Genomic DNA, 24,295 nt, shown 5'->3' on the forward strand with positions numbered 1-24,295 from the left:
TCTCCATAGTGACTGATCCAGGGCTGAGTCCCCCAGGCCAGAATGCCACACACATCACCACTGTTCTTATTCAAAATTGAGTAGTTCGCCAATTTCCAGAGCAACAAAGGGTGGTTATTGAAGATTTTTTTCACCTTATGTTTGCTTTTTTGGGGAAAGAATTTACTGATCTTTTCTCTTGGCCATGGTACTCTCCTTACTATTTTTGCAACTGCTCTGGACATCTAAAATTATCTCAGAAAGTTTAGGCCGGACGCAGTGGCTCATGCCTGTAATCCCAACACTTTGGGAGGCCAAGGCAGACGGATCACAAGGTCAGGAGATCGAGACCATCCTGGCTAACACGGTGAAACTCCGTCTCTACTAAAAATACAAAAAATTAGCCGGGCGTGGTGGCGGGCGCCTGTAGTCCCAGCTACTCAGGAGGCTGAGGCAGGAGGAGGACGGGAACCCGGGAGGCAGAGGTTGCAGTGAGCCGAGATTGTGCCACCACACTCCAGCCTGGGCAACAGAGCGAGACTCCGTCTCAAAAAAAAAAAAAAAAAAAATTCAATTAATTATGACATTTCTTCTTTCTTTTCTACTTTTTTTTTTCTTTTTGTCATGAAATCCTGGAACGAAGGAGGCAGAAGTGGATTAATAATTCTGTATAATTCATCCTCCGCAAGTATGAATCTGGTAGAATTCTCTGGAACACTGACTTTGCTAGCCATTAAGAGTCATGGGCCCTGTCCCGTCGGCTGGGGGTGGGGAAGTTGGAAGGTGGGAAATACCTGCCAGAGCCCTTTCCCCACAGCAGAGGAAGATTAGTAAAATGAACCTTTTGGTCATGATGTGGGACATCCTTCAGCATGCCTAGCAAAACTAGTTTACATAGAGGAGATAAGGGAAAAAGTTAATAAAAGTTCTTATTTGGTAGATTATAACAAATGGGTGGATATACAAAAAGGCTGCCACATTCTGTAGATAAATGTCCAACTTTAGGGACACCCAGAATTCAATAACATGAAATGAAAAAAAGTATCTGAAGTGTATAAAGCAATGATAAGTCGCACAGAATCACTTACTGTCTCCTAGGAGATGAGTCCCAGTCCAACCTGTAATCAGATAGAAGTGAAGCTGCCGAATAAATGAAAAACGCTCAAAAGGGGCAGATTCTGAGAATGGCACAGGGGCCACAAAAGACGGTGGAGATACGAAGAGTGGCTGTGAGCGTCTGGAAAAGGGGCGTGTGCTTGAGAGCCCCGTGCATCCCCTTGCTCGCCAGGGCTCCACTGTCTGACTGCTGGCTTTGTATCTCAGCTTCGCCCCTCTACTGGCTATGTGACTGTAAACAAGCCACCTGAGTCCTCAGTCTAATCCTCCATGAAAATGGGGATTAAAATGGTACTTTTCTCGGGGGCGGGTGGGTTGTACAAATTGATGATTTAATACATGTAGTGTCCTTTGAGGTAGAGCATGGTGCTTAATACATGTTCAACAGCGTTTGCCATTTTGTTAAAAGCCAGGCTCTTTTCTATGTGTTGCCCAAAGAGCCCCTGTCCTCAATCAGAGCTTACATTTGAGTCACAACCACCAACCAGGCACACCCAGGACGTAATTAATCTAGGGTGGTTGACATGCTGCGGGGAGGGCTGCCATAATAAGGTACAAAAACTGGCTGGCTTAAAGCAACAGAAATGTATTGTCTCACACTTCTGAAAACTGGAAGTCCGAAATCAAGGTGTTGTCAGGACAGTGCTTCCTCTGAAAGCTTCCTTGCCTCCTCCTAGCTTCTGGGGGCCGGCCAGTCATGTTTTGGTGGTCCCGGCTCGCAGTTGCGTGGCGGTCCTCTGCCTTCCTGGTCACAGGGCAGTCTTTGAGTGTATCTATCTTCACGTGGCTGTGTTCTAATAATGACTCCAGTTACTTTGGATTAGGGGCCCCCCTTACAGTACCACCTCATTTAAACAAATTATATCTGAAATGACCCTATTTTCTAATAAAGTGGCATTCTGGAGTACTAGGGGTTAGGACTTCAACACTGATTTGTGGGGGACACAATTCAGTTCATAACGTGTTGTTGAAGGGACTAACGATGATTACAGCAGATGTAGAAAGAGATCTTAACTGAACTTCTCCTATCAGAGTAAAGCAGAGACTCCAGAGAATTCAGCTGCCGTACAACCCGAATCCAGGGTTTCCAGTCAGGGAGACAACTGAGACCTTTAGCATCATGGCATTTCAAGTCAATGGTGTTGGTGTCAGCAAACCTCAGCAGAACCTTCCATTCTTTCCCTAACCCTCCCTGCCCTCCCTTCTTTAATCAAGCTCCTATGTGAGCCACAGCCCCTAGCTGTTCAGAGATGCACTTCTTTGGTGTGCTGCTACGTGTGTGTAGAGAAATTCTGCCTTTTCTGCTGTTAATCTATTCGTTGCCATTTAATTCACAGGCTCCTGACCACTGAGATCTAAACTGATAGAGGAAGAGTCTCCTTCCCAACATGGTAAAGAGAGAGAGCCAAAGGGGACATTTGAGCAGAGGCCTGAAACAAGGACAGCTGGGCATCAAGAAATACTCACCTTGTGCTAGGAGCCTTGTGCCCAGACTTGTGATTCATCCCAGGTTTCCTAGGTTACAAAAATACATACTAGTGGGACTGACATGGAGATTAAATTGAGGGAATTTTTTATTTGTTTGTGTTTGTTTTTTTTTTTTGACACGGAGCCTCGCTCTGTTACCCAGACTGGAGTTCAGTGGCACTATCTTGGCTCAATGCAACCTCTGCCTCCTGGATTCAAGCGATTCTCCTGTCTCAGCCTCCTGAGTAGCTGGGATTACAGGTGCACACCACCATGCCCAGTTAATTTTGTATTTTTAGAAGAGATGGGTTTCATCAGGTTGGACAGGCTGGTCTTGAACTCCTGACTCCAAGAGATCCACCTGGCTTGGCCTCCCAAAGTGCTGGGATTACAGGTGTGAGCCACTGTGCCTGGCCCACTAAATTGCAGGAATCTAATCCCTGAATTGCAAGAATCTGATTATCTCAAATGCAAAAATTTAAGTTGCTGCAAACATCTTGCTTGTACCTAGCTTGGTGAAAGATGCTGATCAAGAACAATTGTGAAAATACAGCGTGTGCAGTATTTAATCCCTTTCATCATTTCATAGTTGTGTGTCAATTAGGTTTTGTTGCACAACAAACCATCCCAAAATTTATAAGGTGTGAAACAATATATTTTTTATGATTGGTCATGGGGTCATGGGCAGCGGAGTAGTTCCTCTGCTACGGAGCTACTGGGGTAGTCAGCTGTGGGTCTGGTAAGTTGGGTAGAGGGTGGGTCTGCTGAAATGGCTTAGACTCTGTTGTGTGTTGGGGTCATTTTTAAACAGGCTGGGGTCTTAACTCTCCTTTTCTCACCTTCCAGCAGGCTAGCCCAGGCTTGTTCTTATGAGATGCAAAAAAAGGAGCCAAAATGTGTACAACCTCTTCAAGTACAGGCTTAGAACAGGCATGCCATTATTACACCACATTCCATGGGCTAAAATAAATAAATAAATAAAAAGCACAAGGACAACCAAAGTGAAGGGCTTAGAAAATAGACTCTACTTCTTGATGGAAGAGTTACAAATTCACTTTGTAAAGAGCGTAAATACAGGAAAGAAAGGTGAGCTCTCTTTGCAGTCGTTTTACACCAGCGATTATAGCTTCAAGTGTACATCAGGAGTTGACCGGTGTTTTGTGCAAAGGGCTAGAAAATAAGCATTTTAGGTTTTGCAGGGCATGTATGTTCTTGGCTGCTTATTATTATTATATTTCTGCTTTCTCTCCTCCCTCTTTTTTTTTTTTTTTTTTGCTTCTCTGTTTTCTTCTACTTCTTCACCCTTTAAACATGTAAAAGCATTCTTTGAACAATGGCTGTACAAGAACAGGCTGTAGGCCAATTTTGAGCTGTAGACTCTCATTTGGAAACCATTGTAGATAATTAAACAGGCAACTGGCAAGGCAAAGTTTAGTTCTCTATGTATTTAAGAATTGTGTGTTGAAACTGGTACAATTTTAAGCAAGAATTCTTAAAAATTTTATTCTAAATATGTGCTTATGTTCAGCACTGAGAGAAGACGCTTATGTGACTAACCACACACAGTGTAATTTCACCATACGATATGTCCATTTACAAGTCTTTAGTTGAAAAATCGTTGCATGGATAACACCTGAGGGAAGAACACTGCTTGGTCTTTGTTCTGAAAAAATTCAGTTGTATTATACAAAGAAGCGCTTTGATTTCTGTAGCTTTGTAACAGGTTTTGAAATTTGGAAGTGTGAGTTTTCCACATTTGTTCTTTTTTCAAGATCGTATTGGCTATTCCAGATCCCTTGGATTTCCATATAAATTTGAGGATAGATCTTGTCAATTTCTGCAAAGAATCCAGCTGGGATTTTGTTAGTGTTGGTGTGAAATGTGTGTATCAGGGCAGTATTGCATAGAAGTGCCAAGAGTGGACAGCCCTGCCTTGTTTTTAACCTTAGTAGGAAATCCTTCCATCTTTCACCATTAAATACGATGTTAGTTGTGGGTTTTTCATTGATGCCCTTTTTGAGGTGGTAAAAGTTCCCTTCAGTTCTTAATTTGTTGGATAAAGTCTTACCAAGAAAAGGTGTTGGATATTTTAAAGTGCTGTTTCTTTGTCTGTTGGGATGATCATGTAGTTTTTGTTCTTTATTCAGTCAATTGATTTCTGAATGTCAACTTCTTCTGACATTCCTAGGATTAATTCCACTTGGGCATGGTGTACGTTGCTGGATTCAATGTAAAATTATTTTTGGAGAATTTTTGTCTGTATTCGTAAAATACATTAGGCTGTAGTTTTGTTCTCTTGTGAGGTCTCCATTTGATTTTGTATCTAAATAATACTGGTCTCAAAGAGTGAGTTAGAAAGTATTTCCACCTCTTATGTTTTAGAAGATTTAAAAAAAAATGGTACTAATTATTTTTTAAGTGCTTGGTAGAATTCATCAGTAGATTCATCTTAAGCTGGGCTTTTCTTTGTTGAAAGTTTAAAAATTACAAATTCAATCTCTTTACATTTTATGTTTATTACTGAGTTGGTTTTGGTAGTTTGTATGTTTCTAGGAATTTGCATAAGGCATCCTTGTTATCTAATTTTTTGCCATTCAATTTTTCATAGTATTTTCTTATAATTCTTTTACTTCCATAAAGTCAATATAATGCCCCTTCTTTTGTTCCTAATTTCAGTAATTTGAGTCTTTTTTCTTTTTCACTTGATCATTATTGCTAAAGGTTTGCCAAATGTGTTGAACTTGTCATTGGTTTTTTTCTACTGTTTCCTCATTTCAATTTTACTACTTTCCACTCTAATCTTTATTATCATCTTCATTTTGTTTGCTTTAGATTTAGTTTACTTTTGTTTATCCAGTGACTTTGCAGGAAAATTATGTCATTCATTTGAGATCTTTATTTTTCTTTAGTAGATGCATTTACAGCTGTAGAATTTCCTCCAAATTCTGCTTTAGCTGTATCTCATATTTTCATATGTTGTCTTCATTTAATTTATTTTAAAGTATTTTCATCGAGACCAACCTGGACAACATGGTGAAACCTCGTCTCTACTAAAAACACAAAAATTAGCTGGTCGTGGTGGCAGGCGCCTGTAGTCTCAGCTACTCAGGAGGCTGAGGCAGGGAAATCGCTTGAACCCGGAAGGGGGAGGTTGCGGTGACAGAAGATCATGCCACTGCACTCTAGACTGGGTGACAGAGCAAGACTGTGTCTCAAAAAATATATATATATGTATTTTTTGAAATTTCCATTGTGATTTGTTTTCTGAGTCTTTGGTTATTTAGCAGTATCTCATTTAACACATATGTGTGGATTGCTCAAATTTGCTTTTGTTATTGATTTATTATTTAATCCCACTTTCATCAGTACACTTTTCGTGATTTTAATTCTTTTTCATATGTTGAGGCTTTTTAGCCTATTGTATGGTTTGTCCTGGAGAATGTTCCATATGCTATTGAGAAGAATGTATATTGTGCTGTTGGTGGGTGATGTGTTTCACAGATATCTCTTAGGTCTACTTGCTGAATGGTGCAGTTCAATTACTCTGTACACTTTTTGATATTTTCTTAGTTGTCCTATTCATTGCTGAAAGTGGGATATTGATGTCTGCAATTATTATTATTGAATTGTCTATTTTCCCTTCATTTCCATCAGATTTTTTTCATGTATTTTAGAGCTCTGTTATTAGGGTACATATGTCTATAATTGATATTTCTTCTTGACTGATTCATTCTTTTATTATTACTAAGTGTTCCTTTTCATTTCTAAACACATTTTGGTCTGTTTTAAAGCTTGTTTTGTCTGATGTTAGTACCACCACTGCAGTTTTCTTATCTTATGGATGCTTTGGCATGACATATTATTTCTGTTCTTTTACGTTTTATTTTATTTTATTTTATTTTATTTTATTTTATTTTAATTTTATTTTTGAGATGGAGTTTCGCTCGTTGCCCAGACTGTAGTGCAATAGCGCAATCTCGGCTCCCTGCAACCTTCACTTCTTGGGTTCAAGTGAGTCTCCTGTCTCAGCCTCCCAAGTAGCTGGGATTACAGGTGCATGCCACCATGCCCTGCTAACTTTTGTAATTTTAGTAGAGATGGGGTTTCATCATATTGGTCAGGCTGGTCTCAAACTCCTGATTTCAGATTACCTGCCCGCCTCAGCCTCCCAAAGGGCTGCCATTCTTTTATTTTCAACCCAAAATAAAAAGATAAAATGTGTCTTCTATAGACAGCATATAATTGGATTTTAAAAATCAAGTCTGACAACACCGTCTTTTCTTTGGGTTTTAAAATCCATTTAAATTTAATGTTCTTTATATGCTTGAATTTACACCTGCCCTTTTACTTTTTGTTTTCTATATATGTATATTTGCTCCACTATTTCTCCTTTCCAGGCTTTTTTTTTTTTTTGCATAAAATGAATATTTAATATTTTAATATCTTTAACACTCTTCTTACTATGTTTTTGTTTTTATCTTATTGATAGCTCTAGGACATACCATATCCTTCTTAAATAATCCAAATATATTTTAGATTTATACTAACTTGATTGCAGTGAAATACTGAAATACTACTCTTCTGTAGTTTTTGTGTCTCTTAACCATCCTTTGTGTTGTCATTGTACATATTACATTTATATATTTTGCAAACCCCAAAACACATTCTTATAATTATTTTTTACAAGTTTATGACTTTTAAATAAAACTGTGAGAAGGAAGATTAGTAATACATACTTAGAGGGTTCGATGTATTGACTTTCTTACTTTCCATTTCTGGTTCTCTTCATTTGTTCCTTTGGATTCTAGTAACTATTTGGTGTCACTTCCTTACCCCAGTTCAACTTTAGTGCCACTAATGTCCTCTATGTTGATACTGGAAGGTACACATACATACCCAGAGATATTGTAGGTTTGGTTTCACACCACTGCAGTAAAGCAATATTGTCATAAGGCAAGTAACACACTTTTTATTTTATCTCCCAGTGCCTTTAAAAGTTGTGTTTAAACTACACTGTAGTCTATTAAGTGTGCAATAGCATTTTGACAAAAAATGTATGTACCTTAATTTTAAAATACTTTATCGCTAAAAAATGCTAATGATCGTCTAAGCCGTTAGTGAGTCTTAATCTTTTTGCAGGTGGAGGATCTTGCCTTGATGTTGATGGCTGCTGACTGATCAGGGTGGTGATTGCTGAAGGGTGAGGTGGCTGTGGAAATTTCTTAAAATAAGACAACAATGAAATTTATCCCATCAATTGACTCTCTTTCACGAAAGATTTCTCTGTAGTATGCAATGCTGTTTGATAGTATTTTACTTGTAGTAAAACTTCTTTGAAATTGAGGTCCATCATCTCAAATCCTGCCCGGCTTTATCAATTAGCTGTATGTAATATCCTAATCCCATTATTGTCACTTCAACAATGTTCGCAGCATCTTTACCAGGAGTAGATTCCGTCTCAGGAAACCACTTTCCATGCTCATCCCTGAGAATCAACTCCTCATGTGTTCAAGTTTCATCATGAGACTCAGCAATTCAGTCACATCTTCAGGTTACACTTCTAATTCAAATTCTCTTGCTATTTCTACCACATCTGCAGTCATTTCTGCTGAAGTCTTCAACTTCTCGAAGTTATCCATGAGGGTTGGAATCAACTTCTTTCAAACTCCTGGTAATACTGATATTTTTACCTCCTTCCATGAATCATGAATGTTCTTAATGGCATCTAAAATGATGAGTCCATTCCAGAAGATTTCCAATTTACTTGGCCCAGATCCATCAGAAGAATCACTATCTATGGCAACTATAACCTTACAAAATGTATTTCTTAAATAATAAGACTTGAAAGTCAAAATCAGTTCTTGATCCATGGGCTGCAGAATGGATGTGTTACAAGTCATGAAAACATTAATCTCCTCGTACATCTCCATCAGAGCTCTTAGGTGAGACTGGGTGCATTGTCAATGAGCAGCAATATTTTGAAAAAATATCTTTTTTTCTGAGCAATAGGTTTCAATACAAGGCTTAAAATATTCAAAAAACCATATTATAAATAGATGTGTTGTCATCTAGGCTCTGTTGTTTCATTTATAGAGCACAGGCAGCACGGATTTACCATACATTTTAAAGATCCCAGGATTTTCGGGATGATAAATGAGCATTGGTTTCAACTTAAAGTTACCAGCTATATTAGCCGCCATCAAGAGAGTCAGCCTGTCATTGAAGCTTTGTAGCCAGTCATTTACTTCTCTCTAGCTATGAAAGTCCAAGATGACAATAGCATATATAAGGCTGTTTTGCCTACGTGAAAAACTTGTCATTTAGTGTAGCCACCTTCATCAGTTATCTTAGCTAGATACGCTGGATAGCTTCCTGCAGCTTCTCCAGCAGTGCTTGTGGCTTCACCTTACGCTTTTACATTATAGAGGCAGCTTCTTTTACATTAGACCTCATGAACTAACCTCTGCTAGATTTAAACTTTTCTCCTGCTGCTTCGTCAACTCTGGGCCTCCATAGATGTGAAGAGAGTTCGAGTTTTGTGTGAGACTTTGGCTTAGGGGAATGTTGTGCCTGGTTTGATCTTCTATGCACACCCCCAAAACTTTGTCCGTATCAGCAATGAGGCTGCTTTGCTTTCTTTTTTTTTTTTTTGAGACGGAGTCTCACGCTGTTGCCCAGGCTGGAGTGCAGTGGCGCGATCTCGGCTCACTGCAAGCTCCGCCTCCCAGGTTCCCGCCATTCTCCTGCCTCAGCCTCCTGAGTAGCTAGGACTACAGGCGCCCGCCACCGCGCCCGGCTAATTTTTTGTATTTTTAGTAGAGACGGGGTTTCACTGTGGTCTCGATCTCCTGACCTTGTGATCCGCCCACCTCGGCCTCCCAAAGTGCTGGGATTACAGGCTTGAGCCACCGCGCCCGGCCGGCTGCTTTGCTTTCTCATCATTCATGTGCTCACCAGAGTAGCACTTTTCATATTCTTCAAGAACTTTCCCTTTGCAGTCAGAACTTGGCTAACTGGCACAAGAAACATAACCTTCAGCCTATCTTGACTTTAAATGTGCCTTCTTCACTAAGCCTACTTATTTTCTTATTAAAGTGAGATATGTTTGACTCTTCCTTTCATATGAACACTTAGAGGTCTTTGCAGTGTTATTAACTGGCCTAATTTCAATATTATAGTGTTTCAGGGAATAGGGAGACCCGAGGAGAAGGGAAATGGGAACAGCTGGTTGGTAGAGCAGTCAGAACATACACAACATTTACTGATTAAGTTTACCGTCTTATACGGGGGCAATTGGTGGCACTCCAAAGCAATTACAATAGCACCATCAAAGGTGACCGACCACAGATCACCGTAACAGATATAATAATAATGAAAAAAATTTGAAAGTTTACAAGAATTACCAAAATGTGACACAGAAACACAAAGCGAGCGCATCCTGCTGGAAAATTAGCAATGATAGATTTGTTCAACTCTGGCTTGCCACCAGACTTCAATGTGTAAATACCAAGCTATCTGTGAAGTGCAACAAAGTGAAACTCAACAAAAGAAAGTATTCCTGTATTACATTTCTCTATATTGTAGACCTAATGGTGAAATTATAAACATGTTGTTTTATACAACTGCTTTATAAACAAGTTAAGAGAATGAAGGAAAAGAAATATGCACTTATACTGCTTTTCATTGTTACATTTATTGGTGCCCTGTGTGTGTGTGTGTGTGTGTGTGTGTGTATGCATGTGTGAGCACATATGTGAATTTATGTTACTACCTGGAGTCACTTGCTTTCAGATTGCAGGACTTCCTTTAGGATTTCTTGTAAGGCAGGTCATATAGTTACATATTCCCTAAGTTTTGTTTATCTGAGAATGTCTTTATTTCACAGTGATTTTAGAAACTTACTCTCATTTTCATGTAAGAATCTTGATTAAAAAGACTTTGTACGTGATGAGTTCTTTATCTTTTTCTGCTTTAAATATTTTTCTTTAAAAAAAGTTTGGGTGTGAAATCATTACATTTCTCTTACTTGGAGTTTGTTGAGCTTCTTGAATGTGTAGATTTATGTTGTACATCAAATTTCAGAAAATGTTAGCTATTTTTTTGAATATTTTTTCTGCTTCTTTTTCTCTTGCCTTCCTTTCAGGTAATCTCATTAAATGTTTGGTTATCTGCTTAAGGGTTTGCCACATTTTTCTGAGGCTTTAGTTCTTTTCTTTCATTCTTTTTATTCTCTGTTCTTTGGATTTTATAGTCTTTATTTATCTATTTTCAAGTTTATTGATTTTTGCTTCTGCCAGCTAAACACTACTCTTGAGCTGCTGTAGTGATTTTTTAAATTTGTTATATTTTTCTATTTCTAAATTTGTTTTGTTATTTTTTATATTTTTTGTCATTGTATTATCTTCTGTTTGATGAGACATTATCATCATACTTTTGTTCACTTCTTTGAGAATAATTTCCTTTAATTTTTAAATTATACTTATAATGACTGCTTTGAAATCTTACAGTAAGTCTGTCACTTGGCTCTTTCATGGGAAGTTTCTGTTTGCTGCTACTTCTTCCTGTATGAGTAACATTTTTGTATTTTAAAAATATTTCATATTTTTTGGTGAAAACTGGGAATGTTAGGTAATTCACTGTAGCGACTTTGGATGCTTATACCACATCTTCTAGGACTTGCTATTGATGGCTTCTGCCATCAATATGTGTATTTGTTTAGCAACTTGGTGGGATTATTTTAGTGATGTCTACCTCTGTCATTGTATGGATAATCTGATGTCCCTTCTGCAAGAGCATACACAGCCATGGACATGAACGCAGCTGCCCTAGGATGGCAGTGTATGGATGTGGGCTCTTTCTGAACATCACTTTCCTTTGTCCTTCTGTCAAGTTGTCTGCCTCTATTGGTTTTGAGTCCAGGTTTACTAATGATCAAGTGGTTAATCTTTTTTTTTTTTTTGACAATTCCCTGGAACATAATTTTCTCTACAGCCTGAGTCAATTAAATATTGTCTTTTTTTAGGGACAGTTTTTGAGACCAGTCTTTGAGGTTTATTCTAAAAGGACAGGAGGGAAAACACGAGGGCTCTTCTTAGCTGTGTTATTCTCTGGTTCTCCCTAGTAAATTAACAGGCTTATAGTTTAGCTCATTGCTCTCCTGGAGAGAACAGCCTCCTCTTCATTGCTTGATAACAAAATCGCATTTGGTTTTAAGAGAACACTTAGGCATGAATTTCTCCATATTCTTTTCTAAATAATGTTAGTCCCTTTGTGGAAAGCTTCAGACCTCTGTTCTCATGACCTGCCTCTCCACTTGGGCTAAGTTTCTGAGCCCATGCTCAGGGAGTGAGTCACTTTTCTCTGGCCACTGCTTTGAGTTGTGTGCTGGACTGTGGTGACAGCCTCTGGTCCTCTTGGCTTAACTCTCCCAGCAAGAAATGTTTGCTCTGTGACTGAAAAGTGCCAAGGATGATCAGGGCCCCAATATTCTTGGCCTGTCATGCTCTGGGCAGAGCCTTCACACTCTGGGGGAGTCTAGGAGTAGGAGGGAAGCCCCAAGCCTCTCAGTCATGCTTGCTTGAAATTTAGCCTCTACAGCATAGAGCTGGGGGGGATAAGTGATGCTATCAGACTACCCCTCCAAAGAGAAGACCATAGCCCTCAACTTGGAGCCTGCAGGAGAGGGAGCCCCATCTCCTTGGCCACGCCGACTTGTGGTGGAATTTCCATTGTGCTAAGTTGGAAGACGAATCAGGCAAGAGGTGGGCGAATCTCAAGAACCGCAGGAATCTGCTGTTCCTACTTAGATTTGGTAGATTTTATTGACTAAATGTGTTATTTTCACTTGGTGTTGATCTGAGAACAATTTCCAGAGATTTGAAATAGTTAAAAAACATATTTCCCCCTAGTGATAGTTGATTTGATTGGAAGAGGGTTCAAGCAGTTCCTCATGCTGTCATTCTAAGTCTTGTTCTGTAAATAAGCATTTTAAAACTACAAAGAAGAGCAAGAGAGAGAAAATCAATAGTTTGACATTTATTTGCTTGTAGCTACGGTTGATTTAGTTAGTTGTCTTTATCCCCTTGATCTCTAAAATTCTTCAGCAAAAGGCTCTTTTATACCTGAGTACTAAATATAATTAAGAAATTATTGTAATTGATGCTTGGTTTAATAAGCACTTACTAAATGAGAAGCTATCCTCTTAGACAATGCAAATCCACACATGAGTGTAGGTAAAGAGTGACAGGTACATTCTGTAAACAGTGGGAGTGAATAATTGAGGCAGAATCTGCATGCTTTGTGGGAACCTGAAGCTGGCAGTTCTTTTTAAGAAATATCAGGCTAAGAATTCTAGAAGAGATAAGCAGAGTTATTAAGAACCTTGTAACAGTTGAAGCTGTGCCATGTATTTGCATTTCAATGATGTCAGCCCCTGGCTCACATTCCTATTTCATATTCACCTGCCTACTTTATTTTAATATTCTCATATTTTAGTCAAAATCCACTGTGGTCTTTGATTTGGAGTTTTTCTTTAGAAATATCTTAATATAAAGTACACACAGTATTGTAACAATCATCCTTATATCTCCACCCAGAATAATTTGTTTTAGATCTTTATTTTTAAAAACGAATGTTAGCTTAGATATACTTTAAGATGACTTTGTTTTTGTCTCCACTTCAATTTCCCTCTTCAGAAAAAAGGTCAATATCATAAATTTGATATGTATTCTTTCTCTGTATATATATCTACATACATACATATGCACAAGTAAGCACGTGCATACACACACATGCATGCATACACACATACAGGTTTGCTTCAATGTTACCTGTTTATAACTGTGCTTACCAAATTTCTGTCCACAGTTTAATGTCTTTATTTCTTTCTAAATGAATGAAAATTTAAAGTTAATACTTGGAATTTGGCATGTGTGACAGGGATATGGTAATTCCAGTACTGTGGGTGGAGAGAGTAACAGGCAGGCATATTCAGAAGGAAGATATTAAGCCTGGGGTTTTGTGTTTGAAGTGCTTCTGAGGCATTCAGGAGGTAATCTATGAACATATGCACATATGTAAATCTAGGAAAAGACGTCTGTCTAAAAAATCTCAATTTTGGAGACAAAAAATAACTAATTGTGGAAATAATGAGTGTGAATGAAAACACATATGGATGAAAACTTTTCTAAACCTCAGAAATGCTTATACCAAACACCTCTAGCAAATGAAGTATTAATCATAAATCATTTAAAATACTCTATTAGAAAATCAAAATGAACAAGTGAGGTGTGTTCTCGGTCCCAGCTAAAGGTCAATATATACCCCACTGAAGAAGGTAACCATGACAGTAAGACAAGAAATGCCAGCAGAAGAGGAAATATTGCACAAAAGAGACAATAACACTGTCATTATTCATAGATAACACAACATTCTATGAGAAAAACTTCCAGAAAGTGAAAAAGTACTAGTCAATAGGATAATTAGTAATCCCAGCTACTCGAGAGGCTGAGGCAAGAGAATCGCTTGAACCCAGGAGGCAGAGGTGGCAGTGAGCCGAGATCACACCACTGCACTCCAGCCTGGGCGACAGAGCAAGACTCCATCTCAAAAAAAAAAAAAAAAAAAAAGAAAGAAAGAAAGAAAAAAAAGAAATATTCAACATCCTAGTTTCCTGTAACTCAAGAGCAATGTGTTTGAAAATTGACAATGTGACAAATGAACCATATTTAAAATAGAACAAAATGTCTAAAGTACCTAGAAATATGCTTAACCATAAATTTTAAAAATTGTAGGGAGCAAACTATGAAATTACACTGAAAGACAGAAAATAGGATTTAAATAAATCTAGAGACATAGCATACCCCTGTTTTGAAACGTGACAGTTCTCCTCAAATCGACTTATTAAGTTAGTACAATTCCAGTAAAAGTCCCAACAGACTTTATTCATGGCTCTTAAAAAATTTTTCAGAAAATTAACAAAGTAAGGAAATGTACACACTTTTATTTAAAACAATTTTATAAAAGTAATGAAGAAGGCAATTATATTTGCTTTTTTAGATAGCAAAATGTACTGAAAACAGTTGTAAGTATACCAGTGTGAGTACTGGTGACACTTTACAAATAGAGAACAGAGTAATAGTTCACAGGGTTTGTGGATGGGTCAGGGAAAGGTAGTAGGGGTTGAGGGTGGTAATGGAAAGACAAAATGAAGGATGCTGGTAGTGATGGAAATGTTCAGTATGTTGAATTTGTTTTTTTTTTTTTTTTTTTGAGACCAAGTCTCCCTCTGTTGCCCAGGCTGGAGTGCAATGATGTGATCTCAGCTCACTGCAGCCTTCGTCCCCTAGATTCAAGTGATTCTTCTGCCTCAGCCTCCCAAGTAGCTGGGTTTACAGGCACATGCCACCATGCCCGGCTGATTTTTGTATCTTTATTAGAGACGGGGTTTCACCATGTTGACCAGCTTGATCTCGAACTTCTGACCTCAGGTGATCTGCCCACCTCAGCCTCCCAAAGTGCCGGGATTACAGGCGTGAGCCACCACTCCTGGCCTGTTGACTATTTTAACAGAGGAAGAGAATTTATCTGATTGGTGAGTTGAGAAGTAGCTTCCTTTGTCCAAGACCTTGTCAGGCTCCCTCTTTCTCAAAGCCAAGCTATTCTGTGCTCCTTTATGCTGCAGCAAAGGTCTATGTTTCTCTATCTGTCCGTGCCTATGATTGAATACATACGTTTAAGCCTAATGGTTTGACGATACAAAGACACACTCTTCTTAAATAGTATATTCAGCAGTAATAACCTAATGTTTTGACCTCAAGATGTCTTTTTTTGTTTTACTATTTCAATTGGCTCCAAACTCAGAAGGGGAAGATATCATTATTTCTTGCTTTTCTAATCCAATGTATTAGTTTTCTGTTTGAGATCATTGACAAATTGAGCAGAACTTGTCTAGGCGGGATAATCTGTGCTGATGTACAAATTCTTAAAAGGAAAACTGTTCTTGCTTGGATCGCTGTGTGTGGAAATGCCTTTTCCAACTAGCAGTGCTTTTGGGAAAAACAAGCAACACACGATTAGGAAGCTTAATGACAGGACATTTCTTTGTTTTTGAACTGCTATGTTTTTTGCACTTTCTCATGTAATGTGAGTATAGTACACATCTCTTTATTTTCTTTAAAAAAAATGAAAAAAATATGATTTTTTAAATTATAAAGATTACCCTCCAACGTTATCATTTTAACACAATATTTGTCCCCAAACTCTTCATTCTTTTATCTATATGGATGTTTTTCTAGATACTTTAAAGGAAAATAATTGGGAATGTAGAAACAATGCAAACAGTCTGAGGATAATGACCCATAGAGAATCTTAATAAACTAGATAGCATCATGAAATATAATTTCCAGCAATAATATAATGATCATGCAAACTATAAAAATAATATCTTGTTCCAAAATAATACTGATACATTTTGAGTTGAAAAGCATAAATAGAATAGCAGTAAAGTGGATATCATGACATCTTATTGGGAATATGAAAATTATTCTGTTGTTTGAATCATAATTGCATTTTGGTGGTGTGCCAGGAAAAGCCGAGTTTCTGTAAACATGCCTGGGCTAATATGAGTCCAGGCTTCTTTCACTGCATTGAGCACTGTAGCATAAGGGCCCCAGACAGCCTTGCCCCCACAGGCGAGGAAGGAGGCTTGTTCATCTGTCTGTGACAACACCTCTTTCATCTATAGACACATGGTCTTGGTAAATTTTCCCCAGGAGAGTTCAGCATTAATACGTTTGGGCCACTGTATTTCCACCTGGTCATGTAAATTATTTTAAAAAAGAAACAGGTGGGAATGGGGTGGTCTTGGGCAGCTGATTAGTGTCTCACGCATAATAATTTCACATGTTTGTGGCCAGGCGCAGTGGCTCATGCCTGTAATCCCAGCACTTTGGGAGGCTGAAGTCGGTGGATCACAAGGTCAGGAGTTCAAGGCCAGCCTGACCAAGATGGTGAAACCCTGTCTCTACTAAAACACAAAAATTAACCAGGCGTGGTGGCAGGCACCTGTGATCCCAGCTACTCAGGAGGCTGAGGCAGAAGAATTGCTTGAACCCGGGAGGCGGAGGTTGCAGTGAGCCAAGATTGCGCCACTGCACTCCAGCCTGGGCAACAGAGCGAGACTCTGTTCTTAAATAAATAAATAACAATAAAAAAAGAATTTTACATGTTTGCACCTTTGTTAGAGAACAGAGAACCTGACTCCTGGTGATACAAGTGAGACACCCATGAGCTATGAACAGTGTTAGGATTAACCAATGAAGGGAACTGACACGAGATGTGGAAAGTAGAGATGAAGATGAGGCCAGTGTTTTTGGTGGTTGGTTGCAGCCAGGTAAATGGATAATTTGAGATACACAGCTACCTCCTCCATGTGTGCTTCTTGGCAACCACTGATCCCGGTGCTGTGAGCTGAGGGTATTGGCTGCAATATTCCTGAGTAGGGCTGCCCCAGTGGGCCCTGAGGATACACTTTAATAAGATCATCTCTTAAAAATTGATTAAATAGAATACAGAGTATCTTAATATGATGCCCAAAATGTGAAATATATAATACGACAATCACTCATAATACCAAGAACCAGGAAGATCACAACATGATCTAGAAAAGGCAGCTCAACAAAAATAACACTGAGATGAATTAGATGTTGAGATTATCTGAAAATGATTTTAAAGCCACCATTATAAACATTATTTTATAAGCAATTATGACTTCTCCTGAAACAATTTGAAAAGTAGGAAATCTCAGCAAAGAAATAAAAACTAAAAGGAAGATCCAGATGGAAAGTATAGAACTGAAAAATTCAATCACCAAAACAAAATAAACAAACAAAAAGCTCACTGAATGATTTTAACATAAGGTGGAGAGATGACAGAAGATGGAGTCAGTGAACATAAGAACAGATGAATAGAATTTGCCCAATTTAAACAGTAGAAAAAAAGCTGAAAAAAATAACTACAAAGTATCAAGTGCCTGAAGTACTATAATGAAAAAGCTAACCTTTTGTATTCTCAGAGACCCAGAAGGAGAGAAAAAAGAATGAGATTGAAAAACTTCATCCTAAAAAGTAATGGCTATAATTTTCCCAAATTTGAAGACATAAACTAATTGATTCAAGAGGCAAATACACCACAGTGGATATACCCAAAGAATCACATAAAAAGACATCATCATTAAGATGCTGAAAATTGAAGGCAAAAAGAAAATCTTAGAAGCAGTCAGAGAAAAAAACATATGACCTATATGGGTATGCCAATTCAAATGTCAGTAAACTCATTTGAAATTTGGATGCCAGAAGAAAATGGCACATTTTTCAAGTCCTGAAGGACAAGGAGAGTCAATTGTGAATTCTGTATCTGGCTAGAGTATATTACTTCAGGAATAAAATAAAAATAAACATTATTAGATGAAAAAAACTAAGAGAGTTTGTTGCTGGTCAACCTACCTGTAAAGAATGGCTAAAAAAAATCATAACAGAATAAATCATGTAACTTCAGAAAGAAAATAAAATTAGCATGTATAAAAATAGAAATAAATATACAAGAATGTCTTTGAGTTTTTAAATCATATTTTATGGTTGAAGTAAAAGTTATAATGTTAACTGATGTGGTTCTCAATGACTGTAGATGAAAGACTTAAGATAATTACATTTAAACATAGTATAGAGTACAGGGACTTAAATGGAAGTAAGCTTTCTATGCCTCGCTCAAAGTCTGAAATGTTTGTACCTGGCTCTGTCTCTCTCTTTCTCTCTGTGTGTGTATGGTGTGTATATACATAGATACAAATATAGGGTGATAATTAATAATCTCTACAAAAACTCTCCAAAGAGATATACATAAAATCATTATAAATAAATGAAGATTGAATTAATTAAATGTTCAAATAAACAACATAAAGGCAAGAAAAGAGAAAGAGGCTACCAACAGAAAACAAATAAAATGGCAAACTAAAACCATAACACATCAATAATTACTCTTTGTGTATGTGTATCAGTCTGTTCTCACAGTACTGTAAAGAGCTACCTGAGACTGAGTAATTTATAAAGAAAAAGAGGTTTAATTGGCCGGTGGCTCCTGCAATCAAGGCAGAAGGCAAAGAGGAAAAAGGCATGTCTTACATGGCCAGAGAAAAAGAAAGATAGAAGCAGGGGTGGTACATACTTTTAAACAGACAGATCTCGTGAGAATTCACTCATTATCATAAGAACAGCAAGGGGAAAATCCACCTCCCTGATCTGATCACCTCCCAACAGGCCCCTCCACTAACACTGGGTATTACAATTTGATGTGAGATTTGGATGGGACAAAAATCCAAACCATGTCAGTGTGAATGGGATAAATACACCAATTAAAAGACAGAGATTGAGTGCATAAAAAAAATGATGCAACAGTATATTGTCTACAAAATAACTCACTTCAAATACAATGACATGGTTATGTTGAGTAAAAGAATAGAGTAAAAGAATAAAAAAAGATATGACGTGTATTATTCAGGGTTCTCCAGAGAAACAGAACAAATAACATAGGTATGTATATTGGCTCAAGTGATGATGGAGGCAGACACATTCCAAAATCTGCAGTTGGTGAGCTGAAGACCGAGGAGAGCCAATGGTGTATTCCAGCTCAAGTCTGAAAGCCTGAGACCTAAGAGACCTGATGATAGTTCCAGTCCAAATACCAGCAGGCTTGAGATCCAGTTTGAGTCTGACGAGGGGAAAAAACTCAAGTCCTAGAATAAAGCAGTCAGGCAGGAGGAGTTTCTTCTTACTTGTGGGAGGGTCCAGCTTTTGGTTCTTTTAAAATTTCCAACTGATTGAATAAGGCCCAACTACTTCAGGGAAGACAGTCTGCTTTACTTGATCTACTGATTCAACTGTTAATCTCATTTAGACGCACTCTCACAGAAACATCCAGAATAAACTTGTCCAAATGTATGGTCACCCCACGGCCCAGTTAAATAGATACCTGAAAATAATCATTGCACCATGGATACTTTAAACAAAAAACATAAAAGCGGTTATGTTAATATCAAACAATAGATTTCGGTGTGAAACAAAAAGTACTAGAGACAAAGAGGTACATTACATGAAACATAAAAAGATACATCTATGTGGATCCTGAATGTGTAGGTGCTAAACAACAAAGCCTCAAAATGTAAGAAGCAAATACCGAGGGCTGAAAGGAACAATAAACACAACTACAATGATGGGCGGAGGCTTCTACAAGCCACTCACATCAATTAAGATAAACATTGAATAGTAAAGATATAGAACTAAACAACACATTCAGCCAAAAGGATCTAATTACATATATAGAACACTCCCCTTAACAGCAGCAGAGCATACAGTTGACCAGCAACACAGGTTTGAACTGTGTGGGTCCACTCATGTATGGATTAAAAGTTACACTGAGTGTGCTTGCCCCGCCTGCCTCTCTTTCTATTTGCTCCATCTCTTCTGTCTCTGCCACCCGTGAGACAGCGAGACCAACCTCTCCTCCTCCTCAGTCTACCCCATATGAAGATGAGGATAAATACCTTTATGATAATCCACTTCCCCTTAATGAGTAGTAAATAGATTCTCTCTCCCTTACGATTTTTAATATTTTTCTCTAGCTTACTTTATTAAAAGAATATAGTATATAATATATATGACATATACGATATTTGTTAATTGGCTGTTATTGATAAGGCTTCTGATCAACAGTAGACTGAGAGTAAAGTTTTTGTGGACTCAAAATTTCACATGAATTTTCTACTGAATGGGGTGTTGATGCCTCTGAACCCTGCATTGTTCAAGGGTCAACTATATATATTTTTCAAGTGCCCATGTAACACTCACTAAGATAACTCATAGCCTTGGAAATAAAATGAACCACATAAATTTAAAAAATATGAAATCATACATTGTATGGAGCGTGTCCTACGGTTATATCTGAATCAAATTAGAAATCAATAACATAAAAAGGAACAAAACACTAAACACTTAGAAATTGAACAACATATTTGTAAATAATACATGAGCCAAAGAGAAAAAGTCCCAAGGAAGATAAAAATGAAAACATAAAACTAAATAAAATGGAAATATTACATTTCAACATATGTGGGTACAGCTAAAGCAAGGCTGAAAGGAAAATGTATAGTACTACTTGCTTTTATTAGAAAAAAGGACAGGTCACACCAATCAGTCATCTAAGTTTATAGCTCAAGAAACTAGAAAAATAAGCAAAGTAAACCCAATGCAAGTATAAGGGAGAAAATAATAAAAATAATTATATAAATCGGTGCATTTGAAAATATGAAACAGTGGAGTAAATTGATAAAACTAAAAGCTGGTTCTTTAAAAATCAACAAAATTCACAAGCCTCTAGCAAAACTGACAAAAAAGAAAGAAAACACAATTACTGATATCAGAAGGAAGTATCAGCACAGGCATATATCAAAAAGATAAGAGAATACTACCAATTACTCAGGACATATACATTTGACAACTTTCATAAAATGGAACAACTCCTCAAAAGGCACAGACTTCCACAGCTCACCAAATATGAAAAAGATTTGGACAGCCCCAAAACTATTAAGGAAATTAAACTTGTAATTAAAATACTTCTTCAAAAGAAATCTTCAGACCCAGGTGATTTCTCTGAAGAGTTCTATCAAACATTACATGGTTCAACATTTAAAAATCAATCAGTATAATCCACAAGATCAACAGACACTGAACAAAAGTTAATCATATAAATAAACACAGAAGAACATTTGACAAAATCTATGGTAAAAAATTCTCAACAACTTAGGAACAAATTTACAGAGTTCCTAAAGCACCTTACAGTAGCATCATTCTTAAAAGATTGAAGCTTTTTCACTAAGATTAGAAATAAAAACAATTTTAATTTTCATCACCCTTATTAAACATAGTACTAGAAATTCTAAAAAGGCCATTAAGACAAGAAAGGAGAGAGAAGGGAAGAAAAAAACTGGGAAAGAAGAAATAAAACTTTTCCTATTTTCAGGTGGCATGATCGATGCAGAAAATTTCGATGAATCTCCAAAAACAATTCTCCTAGAACTAATAAGTGAGTCCAGCAAGGTCACAGGATACACTATTGACACACAAAAATCAATTACATTTCTTTATATAGAGTGAACATGTGAAAACTGAAATTGAAAACACAATACCATTTAAAATTCCTTCAAAGATAACAAAATATTTAGGCATACGCAAAACAAAAGAAGTACAAAATCTGCATTTTAAATATAACAAAATACTAATGAAAGAAATCAAAAAATACCTAAATAAATGGAAAGACATACTATGTTCATAAGCTGGAAGACTAAACATAGTGACAATGTTGATTCTCCTTAAATTGATCTAAGATTTGATGCAATTATATCAAAATTCCAAAATCAGACAAGCTGATTATGAAATTTATGTGGAAAAGTACAGATCCTAGAATAGTTAAAACAATCTTGAAAATGAGAAATGTGGTGGGAACGTATCCTCCAAAAGATTTTTACAGATGGCAAATAGCATCTGGAAAGATGATCAATTTTATTAGCTATCAGGAAAATGCAAATTTAAGCCACAATGAGCTATCACCATACACTTATTAGAATGGATAGCATTTAAAAAATAGGGCAAACATCAAATGCTGGCAAGGATGCAGAGAAGCTGGACCACTGACACATTGCTGATAAGAATGTAAAACCATACAGCCATTCTGGAAAATGGCTTGTCATTTTCTTATAAAACTAAATATGCACTTATCTGGTAAGCCAGCAATTTCACATTGGAGCATTTATCCCAGAAAAGTAAAGATTCATAGTCACTGAAAAATTTCTACAGAAAGATTCAAAATAGCTTTTGATTCATAACCCTCATAAACTGGAAACATTCCAAATGTCATTCAATAAATGAATGGTTAAACAGACTGTCATGCATTTATACCATGGAACACTACTTGTCATTAAAAAGAAAGGAATTATTGACACATGTAATAATTTGGATAAGCCTCAGAGAAATATAATAAATGAAAAAAGCCATTTCAAAAAGATTATATAGTGAATGATTCAACTCACATTACATTTTTGAAATGACAAAATCTAGAAATGGAGTATAGATTAGTGGTTTCCAGGATCAGGGATGGCTGGGAGGTGGTTGGCTATAAAAGAGCAACACAACAGATCCTTCCATAGATGGCAATGTCTGTACCTGGATTCTGAACGTCAATATCATGGTTGTTACAGTGTGGTATAGTTTTGCAAGATGCTACCATTTCTGTAAACAATGCATAGGATTTCCGAATTTTTTTTTTTACAACTGCATGCAAATTTGCATTTACCTAAAAATAAAGTTTGATTTTGAAAAGGATAATTTGAAACAAAACAAACATAACCTCTTTCCTGGGAATTTTGTTCCTGTCAAGCAGCAGGAATTTTATGTATTTATTTATTTATTTATTTATTTATTTATTTATTTTATTATTATTTTTTTTGCCAGGATCCACTTTCATTGCCAATGACAAGTACACACTCATCCTTGTATCCTTCAAAGGTTCTTTTGAATAATTGGGTCTGGGCTGGCACAGTTGTGATAGGACCACATTGTTGGTTATGACAGCCACTGAAATGGGACTACTGCAGCATGGACACAAAAGATCCTAGTGATGGGCACCATCACATCCACAGTGAGCACTGATTGAGTATTGGATTAAAAAGAACATACATAACATGAAATTCAATAAGGACATTAAAGATCATTTTGTCTTTCCCTTTAATATTGCAGAAGATTAAACGGAGGCCTACATTATCTCATCCAAGATTAAAGCACTAGGTATTGGCAAACTCACAACTAAAAGCAAAGTTCAGGAATCTTAATGTTCCTATCTTTAAACCAGAAAAAAAACATGGATTTCTTTGCTCTCTTTCTTTCCCATCATCAGTGCATTCTTGTTTTGATAAAGAGATCTAAGGATCTGTAAAGCTTCCCTCTCATCACTATATATCTACAATAAGGATCCACTTTGTTGTATTTTCATCTGTAAGTTTTATACATGCTACAAAACTAATTTTGAAACACATAGAATAATGTATTGTAAATTGTTTACAGAGATAAATGGAACAAATATTTGTTTGATGATTGAATTATCTTCAGAGTTCATCTATCCTTTGCTTTACTGTCATGTCTTTCGCTATGTTTGTCTTGGCTGCTTTCCTAATTTTTCAATTTAAATACATTTTACTATTTCTTTTGCTTCTATCTCATCACTATGGAATCTTGAAGTCAACTTTGAACCAACCACATGCATTTTCTATGTCATCATCTAGATCACTAAATGAAAGGAACATGAATCGATCTTTCAGTATTTTTAGGATCACTGTGATCCAGACTAGTCTCTGAACCATCTAGGATGCAGTTTTCAGTCTAGAAGTTTCCTTCCATAAGTATATTTTTCGAGGAAAGAGTAAGGAATGCTTCCTGGTTGTATAAAGGGAGATGAATTAATGATAGTTTTTGTAAAGACTGCTTGACTGTAAGTTCTGACTCTGATGAACTATAAAAAAATGAAATCATCGGATACTAAAATAGGACAATTAATTTTTTTATATCTGTGATACTTTAACACCTTTATGAACTGTAAATCCTGGCTTTACTTTTTGCTTTAAAAATAATTT

At 36.9% G+C, this 24,295-nt stretch overlaps 1 protein-coding gene across 6 annotated transcripts in view; it reads left to right on the top strand.

The window, feature by feature from the left end:
• The window catches only part of LOC139358083 (endogenous retrovirus group FC1 Env polyprotein-like), a 179,687-nt gene that overhangs the window by 42,003 nt on the left and 113,389 nt on the right, over positions 1-24,295 (top strand). Inside the window, exon 2 of one of the 6 annotated variants that reach the window (XM_071077566.1) lies at positions 7,702-7,762. The exons of 4 other annotated variants lie outside the window; for them this stretch is intronic. The gene's annotated coding sequence lies outside the window, so the exon portion shown is untranslated. Of the gene's footprint in view, positions 1-7,701; positions 7,763-7,804; positions 8,505-24,295 lie in introns of those variants that run through there. One more of the 6 variants, XM_071077568.1, reaches the window with a different exon arrangement.

This window comes from Macaca nemestrina, chromosome 14 (assembly GCF_043159975.1).
Source record: "Macaca nemestrina isolate mMacNem1 chromosome 14, mMacNem.hap1, whole genome shotgun sequence".
Lineage (NCBI taxonomy): Eukaryota > Metazoa > Chordata > Mammalia > Primates > Cercopithecidae > Macaca > Macaca nemestrina.